This window comes from Ixodes scapularis, unplaced genomic scaffold (genome assembly GCF_016920785.2).
Source record: "Ixodes scapularis isolate PalLabHiFi unplaced genomic scaffold, ASM1692078v2 PGA_scaffold2__306_contigs__length_199485367, whole genome shotgun sequence".
NCBI classification, from domain to species: Eukaryota; Metazoa; Arthropoda; class Arachnida; order Ixodida; family Ixodidae; genus Ixodes; species Ixodes scapularis.
Window position 1 is genome coordinate 191627337 of NW_024609857.1, and position 19083 is coordinate 191646419.

The 19083-nt window shown below is 47.1% G+C and overlaps 1 pseudogene; it reads right to left on the reverse strand.

Annotated features, from left to right (window-relative positions):
* Positions 1 to 560: 560 nt before the first annotated feature.
* LOC115317113 lies at positions 561 to 7069 on the reverse strand (annotated as a pseudogene).
* Between the last annotated feature and the right edge of the window lie 12014 nt (positions 7070 to 19083).

Below are 19083 nucleotides of genomic sequence, written 5' to 3' on the forward strand. Positions count from 1 at the left end.
TACAGACCAACATAATAATTGAGAAAGTAAAAATAAATACAATGTTGCAGAAAAGCGAAGCTGTGCCTAGGACAGTTCATATTGGCCTTTTACATAAAGAGGTACCACAAGCAGATAAGGTTTTTAGCATAAGCTATACGCAAGATTACTCTGCATTTCAAAATACAAAATGAAGTCACTGCACAAAAAGTTCTGCATGACTGTGTAGAGCTTGATTTGATAAAGCAGGGCAACAAATGTGCTTTGCCATAATTACAAAAGAACTGAACTTTCCCGTAAATTGAACAATGACGCCTAGCACTTGATAATGTCACCAAAAGAAGTCAAGATTTCCTTCCCCCACTAACCACTTTGGGAAAGCAGCGCTTCATACAATTCTGAAAGTCAAATAAATTTTATATTCGGGATTCTCACAAAAGAAATAAAGTAACTACAGGAGAAAGAGAAAAAAAAAACTGCGAGTTGGTGAACAATATTCATAGTAACCCTAGACAGGAGAAATCAAAAATTGAACAGAAGCAAAATAGGAAATGACAACAAAAAAACACAAAATGTCCTCGCTAATGTAACAATTCAAGGTGTGGGAGCAGTTGATCAAAATAAAAATCTTGGAGCTCCATGCTCACTTGCACTCCAGTCGTTAGGGCAAAAGCGAATTCTTTCTACAAGAATGAACTGTTCACCAAAGACTACAAAGTCGCCCCATTGCAGCCCTGCAATAGCCATCTGCCCAAGAGTGGTTGAGCTCCAAGATTTTTATTTTTATCAACTGTCATGGGTACGCTTGAGTTTAGGGCAATCCCCCTTAATCTCAGAACAGAACTTTAAAGTTTTGAGTTCTTCTACAGACTTGTCATAAAGGGTCTTCGGACACTTTACTTCCAGGACTCCATGGGGAGGGACCTTAGTTGGGTCGAATACAATTCTATCCGGTGACGCACCCAACCAGGGTGTCGAAGGATCGACAAAAATGCCGCACGATCCAACAGTCGCACTGTGCCCCAAGCTCTGCAGCACATCCATGTACCGCTGGACAGCGATGGGCTCTTGCGTGATGCCATGCCTGTGAAAAGAAGGGCAACAACTCTAAAATCCCTACAAAATACATGATTAGTTCGTCTTTTTGATAACGCAATCAATCGAGCACTCGAGAAATGCCTTAGAAGGCTACCGCTGTAATAAGTTCATGAGATTGTGTAGGCCAGATATTTTTCAGTGTGCAACCATCAAAGGAGAAAAGGAGTCGCTGATCCTACATTTTTACCAGAATTCTTTGCGGTTGGTGATCTCTCTATCGCAACTTGTTCTCCGGCGGTTGTGCACTGAAAATGTGTGGCTTACACAAAGTGCACGGTCTGGAAAGCCCACTAAACCTGTAAAAATATTTGGTGGAGGCGCTAGCACCTGTGCACAAAACTAGCACTGGCACAGCCTTTTTGTGCAAAGTGTGACGAGCTCTGCACAAAAAGCTAGAGCAAAAAACCCAACTAGTCTGGTTGAAGTGATTTTGGGACCATGATTATTGTAGTATTTTCAACTACTACTGTAGTTGAGGCTCCGTACTGTTTCTGGGGGTGACAGAGTAACAACTTCTTCCACTAGATGACATAAAGTGATTTCCGGTGCATGTTACTCCAATGTAAAGAGCTGCGCTTTTCGTGCGTAAAGCCCTGAGACGATGTGCAAAGAGTAAATGGAGCATGGTATGATGTTTCTTCCGGGATTTTGAAGTGTGTCCGGTGCTTCAAGAGAAAAACAAGCAAAATGCGGATGAAGAGTTGTCGTCTATCGCGTCTAACGTGTCGAACTGCGGTCTGCCTACCTTCCATCAATGAAAAGTGGCCAAGGTAACAAAATTAACAGGTTCGGATTTTGTTACCAGCTTACGCTTGTGTCAGAAAGTGTTTACAGCATAGTAACAATACAATATTTGTTTTGAATAGACTTGTGACTATCATATGTGTTGTTTTAACACAGAGTTTCAATCGGCACTGGACGGAAACTCAGCAATTATTGACAATCGTCGTTGTGTTCGAGGCGGCAAGAGTGAGGCAGTGGTTTTAGACTAATATTTTTTAATCGAATATTGAATAGATGCTGTGCCTTTCTCCATGCCTTGCACCACTGTTATACTATGCTTAAACAAAAATTCAGCTGCACTCGAAAAGGTTGTTCCCAACCTTCTAATTGCCCACTTATGAGCTCTGTTAAATTTAATCTAGCTATAGTTATACACTGGCCTCAGACAGTAAAATGCATACATTACGATGGCAAGTAAATGACAGATTTGACATAAAATTAAACCTATACACGAACTCAACTCTGTGACGTCGCGGCGCAGTGGTGGCGCATCGGACGCACTTCCGGTCTGGGGCTGTGGGCAGAAGTCCCTATGCCCTGCAAAATTTTGAAAGGAACCAGACAAAAACCTGCCTTCTCGTCAAAACGCCACGACTAGGGCCGTACCAAAAGAGTCGAGGAAGGTTTAAAGGTCAGTTTTTTACGTGCTCCGTTCGTCCAAGAATCTGGATATGTGCCGTGAGAAGGGAGAAGCAGACGCCATCGGACAACAATTGCTTGGGCGGGAAGCACTTAGGGTTGAATTCACGGATACTTGTGGTCATCAGATTTGTTTTGTTCCAACATGAACGCCAGAAAACCGTCAAGTTGTGCGGACCACCTGCAGACTATGTTCAGTCCGTCTTAATGTTCAAACGGCCGCCTGATCGTTCAAACCGTCGTCTGCTTTTTCAAACGTTTCTGCTTGTCGTCTGCTCTCTTAGACGACGCCGGCCCGCAGACCAAATGTTAGCCCGGTATTTGCGATAATAAGTAAGTGCAGGCCTCAAAGGACTTACGTTTGAAGGTTGGAAAGCAAGCTCGATGTAAACAGTAGATACAAGGAGATATTAATCATTGTTACCAGTGACCATCACCGACTTGTTATGCCTAATTCACTTGGTCCGATTCTGCTTGCAATTTTCAGTATCGGCGTCGACCATCTCGGCTACAGTTCACGCTGTTGCAGCCCAAGCGGCGTCGCGACTGAAATTTGCGAGCGAAATCGCATCATGTGAATCAGGTTTTAGCTTACATACTGCGGCGTCCACGCGGAATGAAGCGCCACATGTCACATTATTCACGCGAAGTTTTGTGGTGTAACGAGCCTCCGTAATTTCGCTGACGCCGCTTCAGTAGTCAGACATCGCCAAGAAGATGTAGAATCAATAATTCGAATGCGAAAAAGGGCAGGGGGACTCACACCGACGCCGACAAGATCGCATTTCAATGGTTTGTTTATGGGCAACGGGGAGCTTCTTGCCCACACCCCCATCGCGCATGTGCGGCGCCGGTGGCGTCCGCTAGGGGCGCTCCGGTTTGCTTGTAAACATGAGTTGGTGTATAAGGAAGCCCCGCCATACCTAACTGAGGGGATTCATAAATCTTCTTAGGTGACAGTCACACTCATTTGTCATTTAGAAGGTACATGCATACCTTCAGAAGTAGCTTGTTTGAGGGCGTACATTACGTAAGTCGCCCCCCTTTACCTAGCCGAAAACTCTTCCAGGGCGTCACCAAGCACTCCCCGAGAAAGCTTTGGAGAAGCACCAGCTTGTATGGCTACCATCATAAGCGCATGTAATTTGGCAAAAACCGAAATAGCATAAGGTAAAGCAACAATGCCTTCGTGCAACGTGTAGTAGCCGCTCCGAGAACTCCGACTCGAGTTACTATAGTAACTCGAGTCGGAGTTCCCTTGGCTCCGAACGTATATATACGTTCGGAGCCAAGGGAGCTGCTACTGAACGTGCCCAATAGGTATTATGTTTCATTTTATTTAAGTAATTTTAAGTAACGCCTGCGTAAAGAGGGCATACCGTATCGCAGGATCCCTCGAGAGGTCTCTTGTGCTGGTTAGGTTGTGCAGCCCTTTCTGCGACCAGACCTCACGTGTGGCTGCCACTCCAAAGCTCGACGCCGTTAGTCGAAGCGCACGTTCTTTGTGCCATCTTGGACTTTTTGCTTGTTGTCTTGTATCTCGTTCAAGGGCCCTTGCTTGAGTCGGTGACAGGCATAGCCCCTGCAGTAGGAATTTTTCAAGAACATACTGAAACACAGTTTGGGGGATTACATGGCTAGCCAACGAAGAGCATTTGGCACGCTCCGATGAGAAATTAGGTATTAATGAGGCCAAAAGAAAGAACTGTGTTTGCAAAGCGTAACCCAACGTTAGGCCGTAAATTCAGACACCAGAAAACCTCTCCCGGTCAACTTCATCTCAACATACACAAGACAGGTTTGAAAAATGCAGGTGTTGACACGAGAATGGGAAAATTGCTTGTGAACGTGCATTAACTGTGCATGCTCTCCAGTGTTGCTAAAGGCAGTGAGCGCGTGCTCGAGGGAAATACGTCATTGAATTCTTGACTTATCAGTGATTAAAGAACAACACTGCTTAATTTTTTGTTTTTGAAAAAAAAACAAAAAACAATGTAGTCCTTTTCAGTATCACCTAGAAAGGCCAGAGGTCAAATATTGCAATGTAGTTCTGTGTAAATGCTTCTTAAAAGGTCCAGAAAAATTCGCAACTCGCCAAGTTGCCAAAATCGGCTGACTGGAGCGAGCGAATTGAGGCGCAACCAACAGCACAGTTAAGGTTACGGCATGGATGTAGCCAACATTGAGCTAAATGTCGTCACCATTGTCCCCTTTTGCTTGTTTTTATTTCTCCGGGCACGCGTAACGGGTGACGTAAGCAACAATTCCTCTCGGCACGCCTCCACAGTGGGCTTCTTGGGAACCGTTCAGCCGCCCCGCCGTGGTCCCGCCGTTACCCGCATCAAAACCGCAGTCGTAATCTCACCGTTTCTCATTACTGTGTCTCAGAGTTTCGTCCACACAACGAACACTATGTGTGCAGACTTATGCCGCAGTTGTGCACACGTCGTCGAATGTCGTAGACACCAAAAGATGGCGAAGAGTGCGGTGCAGACGACACTTGTGCCTGGAATACGCCTGCCCCAATCCTGCCCATCGTTCCGTCGAGGATCATGTGACATCTTGTACCACATCATAGCCGTGTTTTTGGTGGCCCGAGGCCAATGTTGCCAGAGGGAGCTGAAGTTTCGGTTTCGATTTCTGCTAGTGTTCGAAATTAGATTAAGAAAGACACCCATAGTTTGTCGGCAGCACGCTGGCGTGGATAGCCACATTTCGCTACTGCCAAGGTAGCGCTCTCATAAAGTGCTTGCGCCGCGCTGAGCTCAGCCGTGCAGCCTGTTTGCCCAAACGGGCAGTGCGGCCAGGCCCGCACCTCTAACCGGCGGCTGGGTCGCTGCGTGCGCTGCGCTGCCATGGAGAGGGCTTCTCTAGTGCGGTTTTTGGAACTATGCCGTGCGAGAGCCAACAGGAGGCTTGTTCCTTGACACTATGACACGCGCCAGCCAAAGGGAGCCTATCAATCAGATCGCGGCTTCAAATAAACGACAGGCTTCGCTTCATTGGGACAAGGGAGTTTAGGTGCTGTTTGGCGCAGCTTTAAAGCTGATGACGTCGGTTCGCTCCATAAGACAGTTAATGCTTTTGCAATAATATATACACAGTTTTTTGTGAAGCAAATTACGTAGTGTCGTTTACTAGAGCTTTTTAATGCAAAATCACTGATTATCCTGAAATCTTCGGAATTGGCGGAGTTGCAGTTAAGTATATAGAAATCATGCTTAATAATTAAGGCGTTTGCTTATCTTAGAACTTTCCAGAGTTGCGTCGGCATTGTTTTTTTAGCTTTCTTTGTGCGTGTCGGCGTTTTGGAGGGAGCCTTTGCGAGGCCAGAGCGGCCGCAATGCGAGAGCGGTTCCCCCACGGTCGTTAGGAAACGTCTCGGGTTTCGGGAGTCTGCTCGGAGAGATTCCTGGGACGGCGCGTTCTTGGAGCTGCTTGTGGATTTTAGCCGAATGTTCCTGTGTATAGAGGGGTTTGCCGCGTAGTGTAAAATTGTCACTTTTTACCCAGGGCAATAATTTAGCGGTTGGCGCCAGTCAGACTGGGAAAATTGCAGAGAACAACTCTACGAGGAATTTGGGTTTGACGGTTGGAGCGCCAAGATGACTGCTCGCCGACCATTGGAGAACAGTGTACCACGTGTGAGTGGTAGAATTTGAAGAGATTGGTTGATTCCTGAGGGGAAAGGAGGCCCCTACAGGCCTACAAAAGGAATGCGAAGAGGATATTGGGGGATTCGGACTTTGGATTTGACAGAGAGAAATGGGGACGGGGGTCGAGACTTGAGACGAGGCAGGATGGTTTCCCAAGTTGGGAGTAGTAACTAGAAGTGTAAATAAATGCACATAGTTGTCTACAAGCAGTGAGTCAACCCGTCAATCAGTGACGTTCGTGCCACCACGCTCCAGACCATTGGAGCGGAACCTGCCTCCCACACCACCGGGAGGAACAACGAACAACTTTAACTGTTGTCCTTTAAAGGAGAATGAAGAAGGAGACCTCCTGGGGTGGACTTATGGTGGTAACAATATAAAGACCTCGCTTATGAAGAAGCTAACTGTAAGCTGTAATTTTTTTCTTTTTCCGTTTTTTTTTTGTAACGAAAAAAAGTAAACACCCGAAGTACCAATCACAGCTAACACTGAAAATTATTCGAAGCCTTCCAATGGGCTGTGACGAAGCGGCGTAAAGCATGGGTTGCTAATTGTGCTTGAGGTATTCAGTTCATACAAAATCAGATGCACATTATTTTTGTATATTGATCTTCCTTAAAGTATCCTAAGAGCAATGCTGACATTACCTCAAGGATCTTGTGGCCCTCAAAACACGAAGGCACATCCCAGGGCTCGGCACCCCTGAAGAACTCGTACTCGTGCAGTGGAGGCGGATCGGTGGGAGCACTCTTGAAGTGAATGTTTGTCACCACCTTGAACCCAAAGGGCAATTGCGCTTGTTGGTACACCTGTGGCGCAAGGGCAGACGAAATGCCGAACTTTGTTTTCACGAAAACCTGTCCGGTCCCTCCCAGCAAGCTCCTGCCAAACTCGGTGGTTCCATCCAGGTCCATCATGGCTTCAGCGAAGTTCTTGGTGGCGGAATCTTGTTCGCTTTGACTGCGGGGAACAGCTCGGCTTTCCTAGAGGCGACTTGTTGTTGGAGTTTCTTAGCCACCTTCCCGGACACTTCTCCAGTCAACAGACTGTATGGAAGTTCCCCTGATGCGCTCGCCTCTTGGAACCCTCCACTGCTGTGGAAGGTCAGTGCAGGAGAGCTGCACTGGCGCTTCAGAAAAGCCCTTCCTCTGCAGCAGTTCAAGTGTCCGAACAACCCCCATCAAGTGGTTGCAAGCAGCCTTTCCTGCTGGGCAGTCGCAGTGCCCATCTTCAACATTGCCAGTAACACTGAGGGCAGCCACCACGGTGTACGGACGGTCATTCTTTTTTTTTGCTTCGGAAGTATGAAGCTTTCAGGGACCATATCCCTGCGCTAAAGAAAATAAATAATGTTGTGATGTTATTTTTTATCAATGGCTAATGCACAATGAAGTAACGAACAGAGCACATTATACATTTTTTTTTTGTTTTGCAAATAACTTTGGAAATTAAATGGTTACATCACTTCTACATCACACATTTTTCAAATATTTTGCTTTGCATCCAACCCTGTGGCAAAGCACACTACTTCAAAGGCGTTTATGTCACATCACCGCAAAGCATTTCGTCGTTTTGTGTGAATGAGTACAAAGCGTGCCACAGAAATAACAAGCGACCGCTAGTTTGTCCTTTTACCTTGCACAGCTGCAAAGGTAAAAGTATTGAAAGGTATTAGTGGGTTTAAAATGTGCTTATCTGAAGCACCGATCAAGGCGATAAATTTTGGAATTTGACCCTACCATGCGGAAGTAAAGATTGCGCTTCATGTTCGCGTGAGCACTCTATGTTAAAGGCTGAATCGCATCTGAGCGATTTGGCGAGCGGCGAGTCGAGCGACGGCACAAGCGACGAAAGTCGGCTAAGCGACGAAACTTTTTCACTGTCGCTTGTCGCGTCGCTTGGTTTGGGATTTCTAGAAAACGACGCTCATCGCCTTGGTCGCTCGCTCGTCGCTTTTATGCGGTGTACTTCCCGAGCGACAGCGAAGCTAGTCCCCTGCGTCTGTTTCGTCGCACATCCGGAGAGTACTGGCGGCCTCTAACTACAGCCCGTAAATTATAACCGGTTCCTATAATTTTCTGATGCATACTAATACATGTCTGATGTCGTAACTACAAAGATCTTAGTAATTACCTTTTTCTTGCGTAGTTGGCCTTTATGAATGCGGCGACCACGAAGCCCTCAACGAGGAAGTTGTAGCTTCTGTCGAATTGTCGTTCCGAGTCCGATCGGCTCTTGAAGAAGCGATATACCTCATCATCTTTAACGGCTGGGAGTTGGGAAAGGTCGTTTACCCAACCCGTGATCGGGAAAACGCTACCTGCAGCCATACAGAGGCGAAGGGATCGACGAAACAAGAACGCTACAGTCAAAACAACTATGCCGGCCGCAACGGAGTCCTTCCCAATGGCGCCGGCCGCCAATGTTGTTGGACTCGTTCAGCGGATTTTCGCTGTTTCCAGATTTTTTGAAAAGGGTCTATACCAACAATCCATGTTGTTGTCACCTTGCATCTGTATATTCGTCGCATTGTCATGTTCACGAGGCGCGGCAACACGAACCTCCATGGTACGGGCTGCTGCGTTTCCGGGCGGCTCTCCAGAGCCATAAAGACTAATGACAAAATCCTTTGCTGACCAGCAGCCGGTAGCGCCTTAAAATAGAGAACAATAGTGTTTCATCGTTTATAAGACACAAATTCCAAAACTACACCATACTTGTGGCGCACATCACTGAAATAACACACGCAATACAGAAAATAGGGAGTTTTAGCAGACCGTCTTTCCCCCTCCGCTACCCAGAACTCTACAGCCAAGGCCATCGGCACGCAGGCGCAGTGGCCGTTTCTTAGTTGTGGAGGGCTTAGCGGAGGGGGAAACACGGTCTACTAAAACTCCCTAATAACAGATTGTCTCTTGAACGCAAAACGGCAAGATACACATGATTGGGAGTTATTTTTTGTTTCTAAAAGCCAAATTCAGAAACCCAAACTAAACTAATGTTTGCTGAAGCTACCATGCCTTATCACTTACAGACTATCAATGCCATACCGACTGCTTCAAGTTTTCTTTTTTTCCTAAAACCATTACTGAATGGAATGAGCTGCCTTTTGACATCGTAAACACGACTTCCATCCAATCATTTAAAGCCTCGCTCTTTTCATTATTTAAATAACCTCGAGGCTACTTATTGCTTATTGTTTTGATTTTGTTGTGACTGCTGTCTGTTAGCCAATTTTTCAATGCACTGCTCCTGAAATAGTTTGGCAGCTATATATCTCGAACTAAGTTGTGTTGGTCGTTTGTGTATATAACATCGTTCAATGTCTTGTTCGCTTTCTAGCGTAAATGCTAAAATGTACATGGCAAACTGTAATGATGCTCACTGTTTCGTTTCATTGTTGTGCAGTATTTCGGTTGTCGGTTTCACGGTTTCTGCTCTTTAATATGTTCGTTGCACTGGCCTTGTCCCCTATTGTACGTTTCAGGCATTGTTTAGAAGCCCGTCCTACAACGCCCTCCTTGAGAAGGCAGTAGTATCTGTAAATAAAAATAATAAAAATAAAATAAAAATAAAAAATATCCTGTGCATCGTTCCGAAAAAGTATCAAACGAAAACACTACGCAACACTTCGGGCGTTGTTTGACACCTCGAGAGACTGGCTTGCACTGGTGTAGCGTAGCGCGTAGCGTAGCGCGTAGTCGTAGTGCGTAGTCGGGAAATGTCTGCGACTGATGATGATGATAGCTTACTAGCCGCCCCCCTCTAAAAAAAAGAAAAAAAAAAAAAAGACGGCGCGGCGCGGAGATATATCCGAAGACGACACCGCCACTAGTTACGTTGACCGCCACGGCCGCCGCTAACATCCTGGTGCGCATGCGCGTCGACTGACGCGGAGCTCCCCTCCGTGAGGGCTGGATGTGGCGTTGTAGGCGTTCTGTCTAATGTAAATGAGCGGAGTGGAACGTATTCTCCCTGGTACTGTATTTGCCATCCCCCTCCGTACCCTACCCTCCTCCGCTTCAAAAGCTACGCTCGAATTCGGCATTGCAGAAAATTGTAAACGTATTTCATTCTTTGTTTTAACGCATAGTCTTTCTGCATTGCAATGATAAGCTCGGGGCACGTGGAGCGAATCCTCGTGCTACAGGAACCCAAGAACCATAGGTTCGGTCCCCGCCCCTGCCCCTTTCGATTTCGTTCCAGCTTATATACTGTCGTGTGTATAACTACTTCTGGTGCACGTTAAGAACTCCAGGCTAACAGTCGTATTGCACTGGTTAAATTTCTCATCTACTGCGTAAACCAGCGTCGCCATACCTCAAACGCGGACCAACCTCATGCTGTCTGAATCCGAGTTTCTTATTATTGACCGCTTTAACGCCTCGAGCGTCATGCGCCGTTATTGGTGCCTCTTAGCGCCTCTTAGCGCGTGCCTCTTAGCGCGTGCGTTTATTTTGCCATTTTACTACATCTGAATGTGACTCACGAACTTGACACAAACAGTGCCTCATTGTTGGCATTGCGATCGCGTATAATTGACCTTTTCCAGAGATCGTTGGACGCACGAGCCAACTCTGAGAAGGGGGGGGGGGGGGGGGGGCAGGGAAGGTAAGGCACCATTTTTTGGGGCTCTCTCGTCCGCTCAGTCGCTCAGACAGTGATGGTGCGGCTTGACTACCTCCGCCATTCTCGCGGCTTGGCTTTATAGTCGTCATGCCTCACCACTGCGTGGCTGTTTAGTCGTACAAATAGCAGCAAAAATGGTCCAAGAGAGTCGCAGCAACCTTTCGCGGGTGGTGCACGAAAGCACCCGAAGTCGAACACCCCGTCATTTTTGCCCCGCTTTGAAAAGCTTCCATTTCAGAAAGAAGCCTATGACGCGAATCGATCGTATGAGGTCGCAGGGATCTCAACGTGACGGCGGCAAATTCTGCCTTTAACTGAAAGACAGAAGGTGCGGAAGTGAGTTTGTGTAACGCAATCACGCCGTGCCCCGTACTCAAGTAAAAAAAAACTGGACAAAGCTTTCCTTTCTTCAGGCGTGCTCTATGCACATTCTCGTCTTGCGACGTTAAAAGTAAGAACAAAAACAAAATATATCAGTCCCGTGCAAAACGTTGATAGCGTGCGAAACGGATCCAAGCCCCACGGCGACAGAACAGCGACCGAACGCTTTGGCAACCAATCGTGAACTCTCCTGTTTACAGTGCAAACTTGATCGAAAGTTCGGAAACGTGCTGAATACGAAAAGAGAATGTCTCTAACGGCGAATTCCAGAGGTAGATCCGGAGTGGTTTCCAAAACTTGCGAGGGAGGAAGCAAACCGCTCCGTGACACCCGCTCCAAATCGACGAGCGGATATGAAGTCGCATTTTAGGAGCGAGCCGCTGGAGACGGTCTGTGGTTCAAAATGGCCGCTGCTTGAACTCGCATGAGCTCGAACTTGACGAGCAGATTGGGTTCTCCGACGACCAATCAACACTGTTACTGTCCACCAACAGAAAGAGCAAACAAAAAAAAAACAAAAAAACCTGACACAGGTTGGGCGCCGAAGCACGGAGTACATGTTACAGAGAGGGTAGATCCGCGTTCGCCTCCCCGAAACGGTGGTGTACGCAGTGATGGCCAGCGGCGGAGCTGAGATTGCCGGTAAGACAATAATGAACACAGAGGAAGAAAGCCATCGCTTGCATGATCGTTGCCTAATCTGTTCTTGCTTTGTTGTACAAGAAGATACCGGCAGCATGCACTGTACAAAGGAAAACAATCAGTTGCGGCGAAATGAACACGCCAAACTTTCCGTCTGCATCCTTCTTAGGATTTTCTGTCGTGCCCCTTTTCGTTCTTCCTCTCGGGATGGCAGATGTCGGCGGTTACGATTTACCACGCTCCAGTCCCGCCTCTGCGCCCCCTGAACCATACAGGGTAGCAGCGTACGAGACGCAATGCACGCGCCTCACGCACTGCCCGTCACCACGGAAAATCGGTGGCCGAGTGGGCTTGAGCCCACACCACCTCGGAGCACGTGGAGCGGAAGCTCGTGCTGCAGAACCCAGGGATACTGAGTTCAGTCCCCACCCTTTCCGCTTCGATCTGGATGAGCATCGTACCGGCGTGCTGTCGTGTATCACTACTGCGTGGTGCACGTTAAAGACCCCAGGCTAGTGGTTGTACGGCACTTAATAAATTTTTCATCTGCATCTGAGAGACAAGTTGGCCTTTCTGGCAGACTAAATTCTATATAGTGTATAAACATACAAACAACCCAATTTTTTTTTCTGCGCCGATGCAGGAGGTTCAAGTAAATTGAGCGAAGCTACTGATGGGTGGCTAATGCAGCGGTCCTCTATATTGAATAAATTCAATAGCGAGTCAGCGCATGTGTGTCGTGCATGTTCCTTTTCTCTGCCCTTGTCTTTTTGTGCGCTGTGCTGTTCACCATGTCTCTTGTTTCCATGAATGAAAGTGGAATTGATCATACTCAAGATGTCAAGTGATCATTTAGTGAAGCGTGGAAGGCCATCCACAGCGACGCTTTCTGTCATGCACGTCGCCAACAGCAACGCTAGGGAGCTATAGCCAACCTTAATCACGGCCGGACTGGAAGCGCGCGCTCTCTTTCTCTTCTTGCGGCCTTTGCAATTGGGGCAATCGCCACCTCCTGCCGCAATTCGCGGGTGGCACTGTCACCTCACCTCTGGTAAAGCCCCTCGATGTGTTTGCGCTTTTATCAAGGGGCTTTAACCCCTCGGCTGCCGTTTGCCGTTTGCACAGAGCGCGTCTGACAGTGTATCTCAGCGCTGTCGCAACTTGCGGCCGAGATTTTTATAGCCTCTGACACCTGATCCTTACGTCTAGACCCTCAGCCACTATCTAATGCGCTTCTGATGAGCCCAAAACGGTGAATATTTGGCGCACATCTCCGAGATATTCGGGAGTAAAAAGTAAGTAGAGACAGCCAATGGAATTGCGGAAAAACTATACTCGTCTTTACCTCCAGGACTTCTGTTGCAACTCAAGAACACGAGGAGACGGACCCCTTCTACGTGGAGGAACTTTAAATGACAAATCATTCGTACATGCACTCTCGTGAAGTGTGAGCAGGCGCAATCTATCTATAGCCGTGGTCTGCATCATCATATCATAGGACCCACATAAAGTCGGTCAGCTGCTCTAGACGAGGGTGTAGTAGTCTGTACAACTTTCGCACAGTGCATATTACAGCCTAAAATGCTTCCTCGAGGGCATGCGCACATATCCAGCTGATTTTTCGTTTCCATTTCTGTCCGTGACCGTTTTTGCATGGTTAATCAGAAGTATTCTGACGAACCGTTGCCAAAGCAACAACCTACGAAGCTCGAACACCAGCGCAAAGCAGCTATACTCCGTTTCACCTTATGTTGTACCGCAGAGAAGGCTAGAAACCCGAGCTCATAGTGTTCGGAGCTGCTCTTAACGCACGAGAGCTTGTGCCGCCGAGATGTGCCGCCGAGATGTGCCCTAGAGCAAGGAGCTCGCGTTTGTAGCCTTTTTTGCGGTACATCATAAGGTGAAACAGAGTATAGAAGGGACTCTCCGAGTGGGGTGAAGTGGGGTAGGGTTGTTGCGCCCTCGCGGTAAGCAAGTGAACTACATACGGAGAAAAAATGCCATTGATACCTGGGCGATTGCAAAGGCCGTAAGAAGAGAAAGAGAGCGCTCTCTTCCAGTCCGGCCGTGCCCTAATTAAGCTACGACAAAGCGTCATGCACGCGCTGAAAGCTCGCGCGGGTCGTGCACTGTACGTTTTTTTGGTGCTTGCTTTAGAACGCCATTCAGTTGCAGCAAGCACGAACCCTTTGATTTATCAGTTCATCATGTCAGACTGCTTGAGGTCTGCGACGAGCCAGAAGAAAGTTTCCGCCGAACCATCGCTGTGCCAAATCAACACCGACATGGCCACATTATCGCTGGAAGAGGCAAAGCAGGTATCGTACAACCACTCAGAATCTCGATCACCCTTTTCTGGTGGGGATATTTATATAAATGGTTTCTGAGGACATCGTGGTGCTCACTGTGGCGACTTTGACTGATCACCGTCGCTCTCTTTTTAGCAGTTTACTTGACAATGTAAAAATCGTAACTCATAATATATAGAATCATGAAGTCATTGTGTCGTAGAATTGTTTAGACGGCGAGAAGTTAGCCAGTCCCCATGGGCGTCCGGTGTATCAGCTGTAGATGAGAAATTGAGCCAGTGCAGTACCCAGTGCTAGCCTAGGTCTTTAAAGGGGCCAAGATTTTTCAACTCCTTTCTCCTCAGCTTTTCTCTTCAACTCAAAAGCGAAATGAGAAATCACGCGGTCGTGAAGTGCGTGAAGTACAGGGTGTCACAAAAGAAAATGTACAAGGTCTTTTTTACCGCAAAAATAAACTAGGCATCGCCGAACGCTCATTCCCCGCCCAAATGTAGCGCTCGAGGTCACAACCAGATGCCAAAGTTTCAGCCCGATTCGAGAACTTAATCAAAAGTTATAAGTGATTTTCTGAAAATTTCAATGGAAAAACGGCGGCCGACGGAGTTCTCAAACACATGGGGCTCTATGGCACCAGAAACCGAAAACGAGCAAAAATGGGCACCATTTTCTCATTGAAATTTTCAGAAAATCACTTATAACTTTTGAATAAGTTATCGGATCGGGCTGAAACTTTGGCATCTGGTTGTGACCTCTAGCTCTACCTTTGGGCGGAAAATGAGCGTTCGGCGATGCCTAGTTTATTTTTGCGGTAAAAAAGACCGTGTAAATTTTCTTTTGTGACACCCTGTACAATGGCTACTAGCTTCCACCCCCCTTCTTAAAGGGCCCCCAAAAGAAAAAAAAAGAATTAAACAGTCTGGGACGGACATGCGTGTCAAAAAAGAAAGTTTACGTTAACATTTTTTTGTTTTTTATTTTAGAGGAATATAGATGGCGAGAGATTTATTTGAAATTTGAAATTTGAAAAACCATAACGTCGCGGAATGGTCATTCGCTCAACGAGATGGTAATTCGCTCTTTCTACCTCAACGTGAAGGCGAAGCCGATCCACGTCTCCTCTACGCGCCCGAAATGCCGAGGGAGGAAACAAGTGGAGAGGGGGTGACTACCGACATAATCGCGTCTCGCGCAGACAGTAATGGTCTAAAAATATTTTTTTCGAGGTAATTTTTTTTTTTTTCAAACGCGTGTTCAATCCAGGCTGTTTTCTTTATTTTTTCAATGGCTTTTTAGGCATATTATGGAACTTGTCATTCGCAAGCGATGATAAGTGCCGTCACGGCACTCATCGGCCACAAACGCGAATGGACCGATTTCGCTAAGCGTCCGGCGCATGCTTGACGCATAACTTTAGTTCCCCGGAGTCAGACGGCTGTGCATGCGAGGGCTCGTGCTGTCTCGTGCTCAAGAGTCAAGACGCGCAGAGCGCCAGCGGGGTTATCGCACGTGCAGAAAGACGAAAGTTCCCTCGACGCACTGCGGCAGCGGTGGCATAGTCAAACTGGCTGCCGAGATCGGCCTATTCAAATATTCGTCAACGGATTGATTGTTGACGAGCCCATTCGTCCGTGTGAAGCAGGGGTCGTGTCCAACGGGGCTCCCTCACTTGGCTGGGAGAACTTCCGTTTCCGGTAGAAAGGCGTACTTTACGTCCCGGCTACGTGATTTCGCATATTGGTGGCGGAGTCCAGTCTAGTCCAGGAAAAAAACCAGACGTAACCGTTTTTTTTTTTTTTTTGGGGGGGGGGGGGGGGGCGGGGGGAGGGGGGGGGGGGGGGCGGGTGGTGGCAAAATTAGAGACATTAGAACGAAAACAGATTCCTGCTCCGGATTGTACGAACATTTAAGAATAATTGGGGTGTTCATTTCGAAGTTGCTGGAAAAGAATTTCATGGTCCCTTTAACGTGAATCACGAAGTATTGATACACGACCGCACGGCGTACGATGCTCATTCATCGCTAAACGTGTAGAGGTGAGGATTGCGCCCAGGATCCCTGGGTTCTGGAACGCAAAATTTCGCTGCTGCGCTCCGAGCCGCCGTGCCATAACACACCCGGCCACTGATCTCTTCTCGCACCATAAGTAAGCATCGCTTGGTGCAGAAGCCTTTATTTAAGAAACATCACGCGCGAGGCGTGCGGAGGAGGGGGAGGTCGAATGGCGCCGTTTGATAGTTTTTGCCGTTAGGAGGGTGGTTTCCGCGGTGAACAGTCTTAGCAAAATAAATCTTTCGGACGTCTTGAGTAAGAAATTCTTTGCGTTCTCGACGTGCCTTCTGTCTGGCGTCTCGCAAGCTTAGATTCATCACGGAATATGTAAATAGAACCGCTATTTTATTTGCATGTGCAGTCAAAATACTTGGAGCTTGGCAGATGAGCGGAGTCGGTGACTTGCTAGTTCTAGTTAATTTAGACTTGTTTCATCTAAGGGAAAGCTTTCTTCACACATAAAACACCATGACGGGCGAGTTATTCCGTTATATTGCTCTCGTTGGCCTTGTGGCAAGACCAACCAGTAAATTTCGGGTGATCTGGGCCGGCTTGCTAGTAACAGCGTCTCAGCTGAGACTGGAGAATGGAAAGTACTGCCAAAACCAGCGCACGAGCTTTGAGACACTCAAACCGCGTCTCAAGACGTTCGCGCGCCCCAGCCTTTGCAGTGGTTTCATTTACCTAGTCGCAGCTGAGACGCCGTTCTAGCAAGCCGGCCCACAAAGCCATGCTTTACGTCCACGCTTTTCATTGCACGTATATCTTCCATTAAAAGGAACATTTTTCATAGCGGAGTTCGAAGGTGCGCGCGGTCTTCTACACTGCTTCTATCAAGTAGCTTTTAAAGGTGACATGAAATGAATTTTGGGCAGGGGTAAATGGTTTTAGATTGGGACTTCACTAATCGCATATCGTTTAGTGGGCCAAAAGAAAGAATGCAGAAAGTCAAAGCTAGCTTTTTGATACGAACATTTTAAAGCATCTTTTAGTCTACAGCATGTGAGTAAGCGTCTCTACCCTTGAACTATTTAATTTGACAAGTGCAATGGCGCCATCTTGATCACGCAATTCTGTTTTGTATTGTTCATATGATCGCCTAGTGTCAACGTCCGGTAGTACAAAACGTGGCCCCGTTAAATAAAAACGAATTTGAGCTGTTTTGAATTTTATTACTCATCACAAACTCTTTTTAGTGCAAAGAAATAGAGCGTGTAAGAAGTCGCTGATTTCTCTTTCGTGCTTATAAATGTGAAATGTTTATTCCGAGCCGTTGATAGCCAAAGTGAAAAACCCGTTAGGTGAAACACTGGATGAACGGTAAAGGTGCGAGCACGCACCATAGAGTCCGCAAGGCGTTCCGTATTTAAACAAGTAATACACCCGACAAAAAAAAAATTCATAGCGGTTTGGAAGAAATGAGGGTGTAATAAGTGGAGAGCATTTCAGCTGTATGCGTAAGAGGGGAGCGTGTTTTCGTACGTCAGTTCGGTACAAATAGTCACAGGTGCTAAACGAAAAGCACCGAATAAACAGAAACAAGGAAGTAGACAAGAAGAGGTGACAAGAAGAGGTGCATTCTCAAAGGAAGGTTTATTGAAACAAACACACACTATTCATACCCTCTTTCTGGCTATTCGTTTAGATAATAAGACGCTGTGTCTGTCAGGTGCATTGACGGGGCACTAACGCAGTGCTTTCTGGTGCAAAAGGTATCGTTAAATTCTAAGGCAGTTTTATGCGCGTATCTCCTGAGAATCGTTTTTTGTGGTAATTCTGGGTCACATGGGAAAACCTATATCCTAGTGCACTTCCAGATTACCCGGCGGGGACTGTCTTACTGGCTATACGTGTAATTCTTTCTTCTACTATGCATGACCGTACATGACATCTTGCTTGCTTATTATCTTGTTATCAGCTGCCCGTGGAATGTTTTGTAGGAGTGCCGAGAATGGCCCGCGTCGATATGAAGTGGGGCCAACAACGCTAAACCGCGAAGTATCCCGCTAACAGCTATCGCTGTAATATCGCTGCAAAAAAGAGTCGTGGTTCGCTCAACGTATTGTCTCTTCTCCTAACAGTGTCCTTGCGAGACCGACGACAACGCCAAGGGCCGAAGCTTGACAGAGCTCATGAGCCCTCCTCCTCATTCCGATGTGTCCCCGCTGCTGCCCGAAAAGTCGAAAGCACGGTCGAGGGTAGTTCCACAGCCGAAAGTGCGAGGCACCAACGGCCGCGCCGTGAGGAGCGGGAGCTCGAATTCGGACAAGCACGCCAGCGGAGACAAAGAGAATGTTGACAACGACGTCGAGGAGGTCAACCTTAGGATGGGGCGATATATGCAGCAATGGTATATCAATCACGGAAAATAGAAATAAACGAAGCAAAGAAGTGTAACTGTATCTTAATGGGCAGCGCATTTTGAACTGCGCTGGGTGTTTACCGTGTGCTTTGCTGAGCCCGTGAGTTACATCACATTCCGCTACAATTCGCTTAGAATTGAGAACACCAGGAAGCAGTTATGGGCAACAGTTAAGGATAAAAGAAAACCCGAAGATAAATTATATCTTAACTGTGATAAGTTGTTATTAATCAGGATGTGTATGTGTGGGACGACGAAAACTGTCGAAGGTGTAAGCTTACGGGCTCTGGGATTGATGACGACGTAAACGAGGCACAACATGATCCTAGCACTTTCCGGTCCGGAAGAGGTAGGGCCGGTGACAAGCTACGTGAACAAACTCGCGAAAGACTGGCTCGTGCCAAAATTTTTTGGGTGACCATGACCCACTAAGTGCAAATTAACAAGCCTATTTCACCCGTGCTCGTAAAAACCAGGAAACGACACCTTCTAACTCGCAGACGCCGTTAGAAGCGTCATAGCTACGCGCAAGAAGCAGTGACGAACGTGTTACTTT